The sequence below is a fragment of the Canis aureus genome, chromosome 15, assembly GCF_053574225.1.
Source record: "Canis aureus isolate CA01 chromosome 15, VMU_Caureus_v.1.0, whole genome shotgun sequence".
Lineage (NCBI taxonomy): Eukaryota > Metazoa > Chordata > Mammalia > Carnivora > Canidae > Canis > Canis aureus.
This window is the reverse complement of record NC_135625.1, coordinates 61,878,808-61,893,477: the sequence shown is the minus strand read 5'-3', so window position 1 is coordinate 61,893,477 and position 14,670 is coordinate 61,878,808. Positions and strand designations below refer to the sequence as shown.

Here is a 14,670-nt window from a genome sequence, read left to right as displayed (position 1 = left end):
TGCACATGTGTCCTGGTATTTATAATGTATTTGGTATTTCTTAAATGATTCAGTGTCTTTCTGGGGGTCTCTGAGTTCCAAAATATAGGTGCCAAACAGGTGCTTCCCCTGAACTGTGTGTCCACTGCTTTGCCTCATTTTCATATGATACCGTTGGCAGTCCAAGCCCAGGATAAATATCTAACTGCTAGCCCATGCCAGGAAACCTTTGGCTAAATCACTTGACATTAGTCCTGCAGTGTTGCTTTTGGATGATTCAGGGAACATGAATCTTAGAGACAGAAAATTAACCTTGTGGCTGCAGGTCAGGAATAACCTGAGCAGGACTGTCACCCCATTAGCTACTGAAGAAGAAACTGTTTTTCTAAACTCCTGAGGGACACATCCCAGGAAACATACCCCATCTAGGATTTTTCCAACCGGGCAGATGATTTAGATGGAGATATGAGTATCTCTATAATCCTATAATCCTGTTAGGGGCTGGGACAAAGTGAGATAAGGAGGTGGTCCTCACTGTATATTGGAGGAACTGACTCTGACCAAATGGGGAGAAATACACGTGGAGGTGAGGTGGTGTGGAGAATTTGCTATTTGCTATTTGTCAAAGTCAGCTGCCTCAGGATCACTGCATAAACCATATAGCTAATGTTATCGTTAGTTAATAGAATCTGGGAATCCCAGTGAGAATTTAGCTTATTATACATTTTCCTGCTTTTCTCCATTAGCTTATTCCCTATTCTGTTATATGGAATCCTACATTTCTGAAGGGAGAGATATAGGTATGTGAGAATAAGCTACTACTTCCTTCCTTTGAGGCAATACCATCTGTTTTTGGCAATATATACCTACAATATAGAGGATTAGCTGAGTGTTGTCAGAGAGCATCCGTGTACGTGGCTGAGGCTGATGACCAAAACTAAAAAGATGCCTTTAGTCACTGATTGAGGGAGCCATGTATCAGTTCTCCCACAATGCACTAAAAGCAGGTGTTCATGGTTCTTGATATGTGTGCACAATGAAATCACATGCAGAGCCTCATCCCAGTCCAATCAATTATATCAGAATTTCTGAAGATGGTGTCTTGGCATCAGAATTTTAAACTATGTCTTAGAGGTAGTTTTAATATGCAGCTAAGGTTGCAGAGTAGCTAAATCATAGAACTCCTCAGTTTGAAAACATGAATCCAGAATATTGAGCCAGGGACCTAACATTGAAAGAGGAATTGAGGGGTGCCTGGATGGCTCAGTTGGTTAAGCATCTGCCTTTGGCTCAAGTCATGATATCAGGGTCCCGGGATCAAACCCCACATTGGGCTCCTTGCTGAGCAGGGACCCTGTTTCTCCCTCTCTCCACCCTCCCCCATCCTGCTTGTTCTCTCTTTGTCTCTTTCTTAAGTAAATACAAATATTTTTTAAATTAATTTTTTAAATTTAATTAGAAAGAGGAATCAAAAGACAGATTGTTTTCTTTGTCAATATGAGATGCTGGTTAACTGCTCACCAGGTGACACTTTTATGATGTTCAGTAGACATGAATGAAAACTGAGCTGGGCTGTTTAGATACTCTCTCTCAGGAATTTGAAGGGGGACACAAAAGCGGTGTGAATGCCCAACCTGGAAGTTCCGGGTAAGTGCGAGCATGGGGTCATTATTGTCACAGATATCTCACGTACTAGAGACTCAGAGCGAAGTTGGTCAGGAGAGGGAAAAGCATGAAAGAGCAGCTGGAGAAGCAAAAGGATGACCTGGTGGTCACAGACAGGGGAAGATGGCCAGTCCTTACTGATGCCTTGATCCTTTACCTTGTGGAGACATTTTCCTAGATTGCACTGCAACCAGAAGAACCCTAACTAGAACTCTGATTTAGAATCTTAAATGGGGGGGGGGGAGGAGCAAGATGGCGGAAGAGTAGGGTCCCCAAATCACCTGTCTCCACCAAATTACCTAGAAAACCTTCCAATCATCCTGAAAATCTATGAATTCGGCCTGAGAATTAAAGAGAGACCAGCTGGAATGCAACAGTGAGAAGAGTTCAGCTTCTATCAAGGTAGGAAGACGGGGAAAAAGAAATAAAGAAACAAAAGGCCTCCAAGGGGGAGGGGCCCCGCGAGGAGCCGGGCTGAGGCCGGGGCGAGTGTCCCCAGGACAGGAGAGCCCCGTCCCGGAGGAGCAGGAGCTGCACCGACCTTCCCGGGCGGAAAGGGGCTCGCAGGGAGGTGGAGCAGGACCCGGGAGGGCGGGGATGCCCTCGGGCTCCCGGGGACACTAACAGACACCTGCGCCCCGGGAGAGTGCGCCGAGCTCCCTAAGGGCTGCAGCGCGCGGCGGGACCCGGAGCAGCTCGGGGGGCTCGGGGGCGGCTCCGCGGAGGGGGCTGCGGGGGGGAGCAGCTCGGGGGGGCTCGGGGGCGGCTCCGCGGAGGGGGCTGCGGGGGGGAGCAGCTCGGGGGGGCTCGGGGGCGGCTCCGCGGAGGGGGCTGCGGGGCGGGAGCAGCTCGGAGGGGCTCGGGCGGAGGAAGAGGCTCCGCGGAGGGGGCTGCGCGGTTCCAGGAGCAGCTCGGAGGGGCTCGGGCGGCGGCTCCGCGGAGGGGGTTGCGCGGCCCGGGAGCGCGAATCCAGCAGCGCAGGCTCCGGAGCACAGGGCGCCGGGACACAGCCCAGGATCCGGCCTCCCCCGGGACAGGCAGAGGCCGGGAGGGCCCAGGACAGCGAGGATGCTCCTGCCCCGAGCTGAGCAGATCAGCGGCCCCGCCCTGGAGCCTCCAGGCCCTGCAGACGGAGTTCCTGCCGGAGCTGAATCCAGGTTTCCAGAGCTGCCCCGCCACTGGGGCTGTTCCTCCTGCGGCCTCCCGGGGTAAACAACCCCCACTGAGCCCTGCACCAGGCAGGGGCACAGCAGCTCCCCCAACTGCTAAAACCTGAAAATCAGCACAGCAGACCCCTCCCCCAGAAGACCAGCTAGACTGACTGACAACTTCCAGGAGAAGCCAAGGGACTTAAAGTACACAGAATCAGAAGATACTCCCCAGTGGTTCTTTTTTTTTTTTTTTTTTTTTGTTGTTGTTTTGTTTTGTTTTGCTTTTTGATTTGTTTCCTTCCCCCACCCCCTTTTTTTCTCCTTTCTTTTTCTTTCTCTTTTTCTTCTTTTTTTTTTTTTCCGTTTTTTTTTTCTTCCCCTTTCTTTTCTCTTTCTCTTTTCTTTCCTTCTTTCTCTCCTCTCTTTTTCTCTTTTTCCCAATACAACTTGCTTTTGGCCACTCTGCACTGAGCAAAATGACTAGAAGGAAAACCTCACCTCAAAAGAAAGAATCAGAAACAGTCCTCTCTCCCACAGAGTTACAAAATCTGGATTACAATTCAATGTCAGAAAGCCAATTCAGAAGCACTATTATACAGCTACTGGTGGCTCTAGAAAAAAGTATAAAGGACTCAAGAGACTTCATGACTGCAGAATTTAGAGCTAATCAGGCAGAAATTAAAAATCAATTGAATGAGATGCAATCCAAACTAGAAGTCCTAACGACGAGGGTTAACGAGGTGGAAGAAAGAGTGAGTGACATAGAAGACAAGTTGATAGCAAAGAGGGAAACTGAGGAAAAAAGAGACAAACAATTAAAAGACCATGAAGATAGATTAAGGGAAATAAACGACAGCCTGAGAAAGAAAAACCTACGTTTAATTGGGGTTCCCGAGGGCGCCGAAAGGGACAGAGGGCCAGAATATGTATTTGAACAAATTCTAGCTGAAAACTTTCCTAATTTGGGAAGGGAAACAGGCATTCAGATCCAGGACATAGAGAGATCCCCCCCTAAAATCAATAAAAACCGTTCAACACCTCGACATTTAATAGTGAAGCTTGCAAATTCCAAAGATAAAGAGAAGATCCTTAAAGCAGCAAGAGACAAGAAATCCCTGACTTTTATGGGGAGGAGTATTAGGGTAACAGCAGACCTCTCCACAGAGACCTGGCAGGCCAGAAAGGGCTGGCAGGATATATTCAGGGTCCTAAAGGAGAAGAACATGCAACCAAGAATACTTTATCCAGCAAGGCTCTCATTCAAAATGGAAGGAGAGATAAAGAGCTTCCAAGACAGGCAGCAACTAAAAGAATATGTGACCTCCAAACCAGCTCTGCAAGAAATTTTAAGGGGGCCTCTTAAAATTCCCCTTTAAGAAGAAGTTCAGTGGAACAGTCCACAAAAACAAGGACTGAATAGATATCATAATGACACTAAACTCATAACTCTCAATAGTAACTCTGAATGTGAACGGGCTTAATGACCCCTTCAAAGGCGCAGGGTTTCAGACTGGATAAAAAAGCAGGACCCATCTATTTGCTGTCTACAAGAGACTCATTTTAGACAGAAGGACACCTACAGCCTGAAAATAAAAGGTTGGAGAACCATTTACCATTCAAATGGTCCTCAAAAGAAAGCAGGGGTAGCCATCCTTATATCAGATAAACTAAAATTTACCCCAAAGACTGTAGTGAGAGATGAAGAGGGACACTATATCATACTTAAAGGATCTATTCAACAAGAGGACTTAACAATCCTCAATATATATGCCCCGAATGTGGGAGCTGCCAAATATATAAATCAATTATTAACCAAAGTGAAGAAATACTTAGATAATAATACACTTATACTTGGTGACTTCAATCTAGCTCTTTCTATACTCAATAGGTCTTCTAAGCACAACATCTCCAAAGAAACGAGAGCTTTAAATGATACACTGGACCAGATGGATTTCACAGATATCTACAGAACTTTACATCCAAACTCAACTGAATACACATTCTTCTCAAGCGCACATGGAACTTTCTCCAGAATAGACCACATATTGGGTCACAAATCGGCTCTGAACCGATACCAAAAGATTGGGATTGTCCCCTGCATATTCTCAGACCATAATGCCTTGAAATTAGAACTAAATCACAACAAGAAGTTTGGAAGGACCTCAAACACGTGGAGGTTAAGGACCATCCTGCTAAAAGATAAAAGGGTCAACCAGGAAATTAAGGAAGAATTAAAAAGATTCATGGAAACTAATGAGAATGAAGATACAACCGTTCAAAATCTTTGGGATGCTGCAAAAGCAGTCCTAAGGGGGAAATACATCGCAATACAAGCATCCATTCAAAAACTGGAAAGAACTCAAATACAGAAGCTAACCTTACACATAAAGGAGCTAGAGAAAAAACAGCAAATAGATCCTACACCCAAGAGAAGAAGGGAGTTAATAAAGATTCGAGCAGAACTCAACGAAATCGAGACCAGAAGAACTGTGGAACAGATCAACAAAACCAGGAGTTGGTTCTTTGAAAGAATTAATAAGAAAGATAAACCATTAGCCAGCCTTATTAAAAAGAAGAGAGAGAAGACTCAAATTAATAAAATCATGAATGAGAAAGGAGAGATCACTACCAACACCAAGGAAATACAAACGATTTTAAAAACATATTATGAACAGCTATACGCCAATAAATCAGGCAATCTAGAAGGAATGGACGCATTCCTGGAAAGCCACAAACTACCAAAACTGGAACAGGAAGAAATAGAAAACCTGAACAGGCCAATAACCAGGGAGGAAATTGAAGCAGTCATCAAAAACCTCCCAAGACACAAGAGTCCAGGGCCAGATGGCTTCCCAGGGGAATTTTATCAAACGTTTAAAGAAGAAACCATACCTATTCTCCTAAAGCTGTTTGAAAAGATAGAAAGAGATGGAGTACTTCCAAATTCGTTCTATGAGGCCAGCATCACCTTAATTCCAAAACCAGACAAAGACCCCACCAAAAAGGAGAATTACAGACCAATATCCCTGATGAACATGGATGCAAAAATTCTCAACAAGATACTGGCCAATAGGATCCAACAGTACATTAAGAAAATTATTCACCATGACCAAGTAGGATTTATCCCTGGGACACAAGGCTGGTTCAACACCCGTAAAACAATCAATGTGATTCATCATATCAGCAAGAGAAAAACCAAGAACCATATGATCCTCTCATTGGATGCAGAGAAAGCATTTGACAAAATACAGCATCCATTCCTGATCAAAACTCTTCAGAGTGTAGGGATAGAGGGAACATTCCTCGACATCTTAAAAGCCATCTATGAAAAGCCCACAGCAAATATCATTGTCAATGGGGAAGCACTGGGAGCCTTTCCCCTAAGATCAGGAACAAGACAGGGATGTCCACTCTCACCACTGCTGTTCAACATAGTACTGGAAGTCCTAGCCTCAGCAATCAGACAACAAAAAGACATTAAAGACATTCAAATTGGCAAAGAAGAAGTCAAACTCTCCCTCTTCGCCGATGACATGATACTCTACATAGAAAACCCAAAAGTCTCCACCCCAAGATTGCTAGAACTCATACAGCAATTCGGTAGCGTGGCAGGATACAAAATCAATGCCCAGAAGTCAGTGGCATTTCTATACACTAACAATGAGACTGAAGAAAGAGAAATTAAGGAGTCAATCCCATTTACAATTGCACCCAAAAGCATAAGATACCTAGGAATAAACCTAACCAAAGAGGTAAAGGATCTATACCCTCAAAACTATAGAACACTTCTGAAAGAAATTGAGGAAGACACAAAGAGATGGAAAAATATTCCATGCTCATGGATTGGCAGAATTAATATTGTGAAAATGTCAATGTTACCCAGGGCAATATACACGTTTAATGCAATCCCTATCAAAATACCATGGACTTTCTTCAGAGAGTTAGAACAAATTATTTTAAGATTTGTGTGGAATCAGAAAAGACCCCGAATAGCCAGGGGAATTTTAAAAAAGAAAACCATATCTGGGGGCATCACAATGCCAGATTTCAGGTTGTACTACAAAGCAGTGGTCATCAAGACAGTGTGGTACTGGCACAAAAACAGACATATAGATCAGTGGAACAGAATAGAGAATCCAGAAGTGGACCCTGAACTTTATGGGCAACTAATATTCGATAAAGGAGGAAAGACTATCCATTGGAAGAAAGACAGTCTCTTCAATAAATGGTGCTGGGAAAATTGGACATCCACATGCAGAAGAATGAAACTAGACCACTCTCTTTCACCATACACAAAGGTAAACTCAAAATGGATGAAAGATCTAAATGTGAGACAAGATTCCATCAAAATCCTAGAGAAGAACACAGGCAACACCCTTTTTGAACTCGGCCATAGTAACTTCTTGCAAGATTCATCCACGAAGGCAAAAGAAACAAAAGCAAAAATGAACTATTGGGACTTCATCAAGATAAGAAGCTTTTGCACAGCAAAGGATACAGTCAACAAAACTCAAAGACAACCTACAGAATGGGAGAAGATATTTGCAAATGACGTATCAGATAAAGGGCTAGTTTCCAAGATCTATAAAGAACTTATTAAACTCAACACCAAAGAAACAAACCATCCAATCATGAAATGGGCAAAAGACATGAACAGAAATCTCACAGAGGAAGACATAGACATGGCCAACATGCACATGAGAAAATGCTCTGCATCACTTGCCATCAGGGAAATACAAATCAAAACCACAATGAGATACCACCTCACACCAGTGAGAATGGGGAAAATTAACAAGGCAGGAAACAACAAATGTTGGAGAGGATGCGGAGAAAAGGGAACCCTCTTACACTGTTGGTGGGAATGTGAACTGGTGCAGCCACTCTGGAAAACTGTGTGGAGGTTCCTCAAAGAGTTAAAAATAGACCTGCCCTACGACCCAGCAATTGCACTGTTGGGGATTTACCCCAAAGATACAAATGCAATGAAACGCCGGGACACCTGCACCCCGATGTTTATAGCAGCAATGGCCACGATAGCCAAACTGTGGAAGGAGCCTCGATGTCCAACGAAAGATGAATGGATAAAGAAGATGTGGTTTATGTATACAATGGAATATTACTCAGCTATTAGAAATGACAAATACCCACCATTTGCTTCAACGTGGATGGAACTGGAGGGTATTATGCTGAGTGAAGTAAGTCAGTCGGAGAAGGACAAACATTATATGTTCTCATTCATTTGGGGAATATAAATAATAGTGAAAGGGAAAATAAGGGAAGGGAGAAGAAATGTGTGGGAAATATCAGAAAGGGAGACAGAACGTAAAGACTGCTAACTCTGGGAAACGAACTAGGGGTGGTGGAAGGGGAGGAGGGCGGGGGGTGGGAGTGAATGGGTGACGAGCACTGGGGGTTATTCTGTATGTTAGTAAATTGAACACCAATAAAAAATAAATTAAAAAAAAAAGAAAAAAAAAAAGAATCTTAAATGGGAAAGTTGCTGTTTCCTCTCCTGTCATCAAGTCTGGCATGTACCTATCTGTCTTGAATGCACTTCCTTTTTCTGTCACTCAAACACCTACCCTTTTTAAAGAACAGTGCAAATGCCTCTCCTACTTGGTCCCCCAGAGCAAGCTACAACCCACATGTTCTCACTTTACTCACACAGGATTTTGCTCATATCTTTTTTTTTTTTATTTTTTTTATTTATGATAGTCACAGAGAGAGAGAGAGAGGCAGAGACACAGGCAGAGGGAGAAGCAGGCTCCATGCACTGGGAGCCCGACGTGGGACTCGATCCCGGGTCTCCAGGATCGTGCCCTGGGCCAAAGGCAGGCACCAAACCGCTGTGCCACCCAGGGATCCCCTCATATCTTTATTTCTTTCTTTCCATGTTGAGTTATAATTTTCTGTTTACTTGTCTCCTCTACTAAATTTTGAGCTCTTTGAGGATAGAGATTGTGTCTGACTTATATTTTCCACCAGTGTCTACTGCAGTTTTTGGCACATAGCAGTTGTGAGGAGAAGCTTGTTAATTGAATACATTCTTAAAGATCAGATGGCCTGAGTTTGTGGAACTTCCTGTTTCCTCAGACACTCAGAAAAGGGCTGATAAACATAAAAATCTTTCTTGGATTCCAGATTGGAAGCTTCCAAGCAATTTTCCCAGTAATGTTGTGTTTAAAATATCTACTAAAAACCTTTTGCAGGAAATTCTCCTCTTTGTCTTTAAACATTGTGCATTCACAGAAAAGTTAAAAGAGAACTAAGACATAAGAATAATAAGATTAGAGACAAACTGCAAAGATGGCAGAGTGGTAGGAGGACCCTGGGTTTGTCTCATGCCTCAAATACAGCTCGAGCAACATAAAATCATGTTGAACACCTAAGAAATGGGCCTGAGGATTAAGAGAACAATCTACACAATTACATAATTACAGAGAGAGAACATGGCAGGTATCATGTGCAGAGACACCAACTTGGGAGAGAGAAGCCACAGACTGTGGAGGAGAGGGAGCACTTTCCACAGATAGAGAGCAGAGAGAGAAAGAAAGAGGGGGAGAGAGAGCAGCACCCCAGGTTTGTGAAGAAAAACATTCCCCCCAAACCATTGACTGGGGAATCAAGAAGAACTGACTATTGCAAGTTTTCACAAAGAGTGGAGCTCTAGGTAGCCCAGTGGCTAAGCGGCTTAGCGTCACCTTCAACCCAGGGTGTGATCCTAGAGACCCAGGATCAAGTCCTATGTCAGGCTCCCTGCATGGAGCCTGCTTCTCCCTCTGCCTGTCTCTGCCTCTCATTCTCTCTATGTCTCTCATGAAAAAATAAATAAATAAATAAATAAATAAATAAATAAAAATCTAAAAAAAAATCAAATGTGGAGCTCAAATTCTGAGTTTTTAGAAGTCCATGCAATGCTTGAATCCCAGCTGTATGCCAGAGATAAAACATAGGAGAAAGGTAATAGTGGGTATGCCAATGGCCCAGACACAGACGGGTTGAGGGCAGGGATATGCAGGAAGCCTGGGACAAGAGAGGAGATTATTTACTTTTCTGTGAGGGCTTTCTGAACAGCAATGGGTGTGAGCTCCCCTCCCTGCCAATAAGACGAGGGAGGTGACACTATCTTCTCCACACACACCAGCACACTCAGACTTCAGTGTACAACACAGCATCCCCAGTGGAGACTAGAGCCACTCACACTAAGCCCTGCCCCCTTGCATCCTGTAGGGGCATCTTTAGTAGGTCAGGTCTAAATGTGAGCTGGCACACAGGGCCTCTCTCCCAGAAGATGAGCACAGGCTCTCCTGCCTTTGGAATTGGGCTTATAGGGTTTTTTTTGCTTGCTTGTTTTTTTTTTTTTTTTTTGTCCCCCTCCCATTTTTGATCAGGCTCCTTCTCTTCCCCCAGCTTATTTTAGCAAACAAATCAAAGCATACCTAGTTAAAGGCCTAAGCACTCCCCACTGCAAGCAAAGAGGAACTCTACAGAGGGCTGACTTGTGGGAAAGATCAGCCAAAACACAAGAGCAGAGTGCAGACAGCACACAATGGTATGTGACCCCTTCTTAATATAACATTACTCTCAGGAACAGGAGACAGCAAGTTTTCATAACGCTCAGAAGACAGAAACCTAGACAAAATGATAAAATGGAATTCTTCCCAGAAGAAAGATCAAGAAGAAACCACAGCCAGGAATTTACTCAAAATAGATATAAGCAATATATCTGAACAAGAATTTAGAACAATAGTCATAAGAATAGTAGCTGGGCTTGAAAAAAAGAATAGAAGACACTGTGGGAACCCTTGCTGTAGAGATAAAAGGCCTAAAAACTAGTTAGGACAAAATTTTAAAAATGTTATATCCAAGATGCAAAACTGACTGGACATAATCACAATGAGGATGAAAGAAGCAAAGAAAGGAATAAGTGATGTAGAAGATAAAATGGAGGGCAGCCCCAGTGGCCCAGTGGTTTAGTGCCACCTTCAGCCCAGGGTGTGATCCTGGAGACCTGGGATTGAGTCCCACGTCAGAATCCTTGCATGGAGTCTGCTTCTCCCTCTGCCTGTCTCTCTCTCTCTCTCTCTGTCATGAATAAATAAATAAAATCTTAAAAAAAAGAAGATAAAATGGAAAATAATGAAGCTGAAAAGAAGAGGGAAAGAAAACTATTAGATCATGAATATACACTTAGGGAACTCCATGATTCTATAAAGTGAAATAATATATGTACCATAGGAGTCCCAGAAGAGGAAGAGCAGAAAGAAGGAGCAGGTTTATTTGAAAAAAAATATAGCTGAGAAAAGCCCTAATCTGGGGAAGGAAATAGGCATTCAAGTCCAAGAGGCACAGAGAATTCCCCTCAAAATCAACGAAAACAGGTCAACTCCAAGACATATAGTGAAATTGGAAAATACAAAGATAAAGAGAGAGTTCTGAAAGCAGCTAGGGACAAAGGTCTTTAACCTACAAGGGTAGACACATAAGATTAGAAGCAGATCTGTCCACAGAAACTTAGCAGTCCAGAAGAAAGTGGAGTGATATATGTATGTGCTAAATGGGAAAAATATGCAGCCATGAATACTTTACCCAGAAACTCTGTCATTTAGAATTGAAGGAAAGATAGAGTTTCTAAGACAAGCAAAAACTAAAGGAGCTCATGAACACTAAGCTAGCTCTGCAAGAAATACGAAAGGGGATTCTGAGCAGGAAAGAGAGACCAAAAGCAGCAAAGACTAGAAAGGAACAGAGACAATATACAGGAATACCAACTTTACAGGTAATATAATAGTGTTAAATAATATCTATCTATAATTTGAAATTAAATGGACTGTCAGAATGTATTTTTGAAAAGAAAGAAAAACAAGACCCATCAATATCTTACTTACAAGAGACTCATTTGAGACTCAAAGTCACCTCCAGATTGAAAGTGAGGGTATGGAGAATAATGCTAATGGACATCAAAAGGAAGCTGGAGTAGCCATACTTATATCAGACAAACTAGATGTTAAGCCAAAGACTACAATAAGAGATGAAGCAGAGCACTGTATCATAATAAAGAGGGTCTATCCAATAAGAAGATTTAATAATTGTATTTATTTATGCCCCTATCTTTAGAGCAACCAAATATATAAATCAATTAATAACAAACTTTAAAATAATAATAATAATACAATGATAGTAGGGGACTTTAACACCCCAGCTACAGCAATGGACATATTACCTGAGCAGAAGATCAAGATCAAGAAGGAAACAATGAAAAAAAAATAAAAATAAAAATAAAAAGAAGGAAACTGATAATTTCAGATAAATTCACAGATAAATTCAGAGCACTTCATCTTAAAGCAGCAGAATACATGTTCTTTTTGAGTGCACATGGAACATTCTCCAGAACAGATCACATACTGGGTTATAAATCAGCCCTCAAGCAGTACAAAATGATTGAAATCATACCATGTATATTTTTAGACCACAATGCTATGAAACTTGACATTAACCACAAGAAAAAATTTGGAAAGACCACAAACACATGAAGGTTAAAGAACATCCTGCTAAATAATGAATGAGTTAGCCAGGGAATTAAAGGAGAGATTTAAAAAAATACATAGAAGCAAATGAAAATGAAAACATGACAATCCAAAACCTTTGGAATGCAGCAGATGTGGTCCTAAGAGGGAAGTATATAGTAATACAGGCCTACCTCGAGAAGCAAGAAAAGTCTCGAATATACAACCTAACATTACATAAAGGAGCTGGAAAAAGAAGGGCAAATAAAGCCTAAATCTAGCAATCTAAAAGAGGGGAAATAATAGATTAGAGCAGAAATAAATGATGTAGAAATTAAAAAAAAAAAAAAACAGAACAGGTCAATGAAACTAGGAGCTGGTTCTTTGAAAGAATTAACAAAATTCATAAACTCCTAGCCAGACTTATCAAAAAGAAAGGATCCAAATAAATAAAATTGTGAATGAAAGAGGCGAGATCATAACACCACCACAGAAATACAAACAATTGTAAGAGAATATTATGAGCAATTACATGCCAACAAATTGGGCAATCTAGAAGAAATAGATTAATGCCTAGAAACCTATAAACTATCAAAACAGAAACAGGAAGAAATAGAAAATTTGAACAGACCCAATAACCAACAAAGAAATTGAATCAGTAATCAAAAATCTCCCAACAAACAAGAATCCAGGGCCAGATGGTCTCCCAGTAGAATTCTGCCGAACATTTAGAGTTAATACCTGTTCTTCTGAACTGTTCCATTCACCATGACCAAGTGAGATTTATTCCTGGGCTGCAATGATGACTCAATATCCACAAGTCAATCATCGTGATATACCACATTAATAAAGAAAGGATAAGAACCATATGGTCCTCCCAGTAGATGCAGAAAAAGCATTTGACAAAATATAGCATCCTTTCTTGATAACAAGAAAGTAGGGATATAAGGAACTTACCTCAATGTCATAAGGCCATATATGAAAGACTCACAGCTAATATCATCCTCAACAGGGAAAAACTGTGAGCTTTTCCCCTAAGGTCAGGAACATAACAGGGATGTCCACTCTCACCACTGTTGTTGAACACAGCACTGGACATCCTAGCCTCAGCAATCAGAAAACAAAAGGAAACAAAAGGCATTCGGATCAGCAAGGAAGAAGTCAAACTTTCACTCTTTGCAGATAACATGATATTCTATGTAGAAAACCTGCAAGACTCCACCAAAAATAATTGCTAGATCTGATACATGAATTCATCAGAGTCACAGAATATAAAATAAACATATAGAAATCTGTTGCATTGCTATACAGCAATAATGAATCAGAAGCAATATAATTTGAGGAATCTACCCCATTTATAATTCACAAAAAAAACATAAGATACATAGGAATATACCTAACCAAAGACGTAAAAGATCTGCATGCCAAAAACTATAGGACATTTATGAAAAAAACTGAAGAAGACACAAAGAAATGGAAAAATTCCATGCTCATGGATTGGAAGAACAAATATTGTTAAGATGTTTATGCTACATAGACATATGTAGCTACATAGAGCAATCTATACATTCATTGCAGTCCCTATCAAAATACCATCAGCATTTTTCACAGAGCTGGAACAAGCAATCCTAAAATTAGTATGGAACCAGGAAAGACCCTGAATAGCAAAAGTACTGTTGAAAAAGAAAAACAAAGTGAGAGGCATCACAATTTCAGACTTCAAGCTGTATTACAAAGCTGCAGTCATCAAGACAGTATGGTACTAGCATAAAAACAGACACATAGATCAATGGAACAGAATAGAGAACCCAGAAGTGGACCCTTAACTCCATGGTCAACTAATCTTTGACAAAGCAAGAAACAATATCCAATGGAAAAGAGACAGTTTCTTCAACAAAGGATGTTGGAAAAACTGGATAGCCACATGCAAAAGAATGAACCTGGACCACTTTCTTATACCATACACAAAAAGAAACTCAAAATGGATGAAAGACCTAAATGTGAGACAGGAAACCATCAAAATACTAGAGGAGAACACAGGCAGTAACCTCTTTGACATCAGCCATAACAAATTCTTGCTAAACACGTCACCAGAGGCAAGAGAAACAAAAACAAAAATGAATTATTGGAATTTCATCAAGCTAGAAAGTTCTGCATAGTGAAGGAAGCAGTCAGCAAACTAAAAGGCAGCCTATAGAAAGGGAGAAGATATTTTGCAAATGACATAATCTGATAAAGGATTAGTATCCAAAATCTATAAAGAATTTATCAAATTCAACACCCCAAAAACAAGTTAAGAAATGGGCAGAAGATATTAACAGATATTTTTCCAAAGAAGACATCTAGACAGCTAACCAACATATGAAAAG

General features: G+C 41.3%; 1 protein-coding gene across 13 annotated transcripts in view; it reads left to right on the top strand.

Annotated features, from left to right (window-relative positions):
• The window catches only part of LOC144285016 (uncharacterized), a 293,890-nt gene that overhangs the window by 189,056 nt on the left and 90,164 nt on the right, over positions 1-14,670 (top strand). The window lies entirely within an intron of this gene.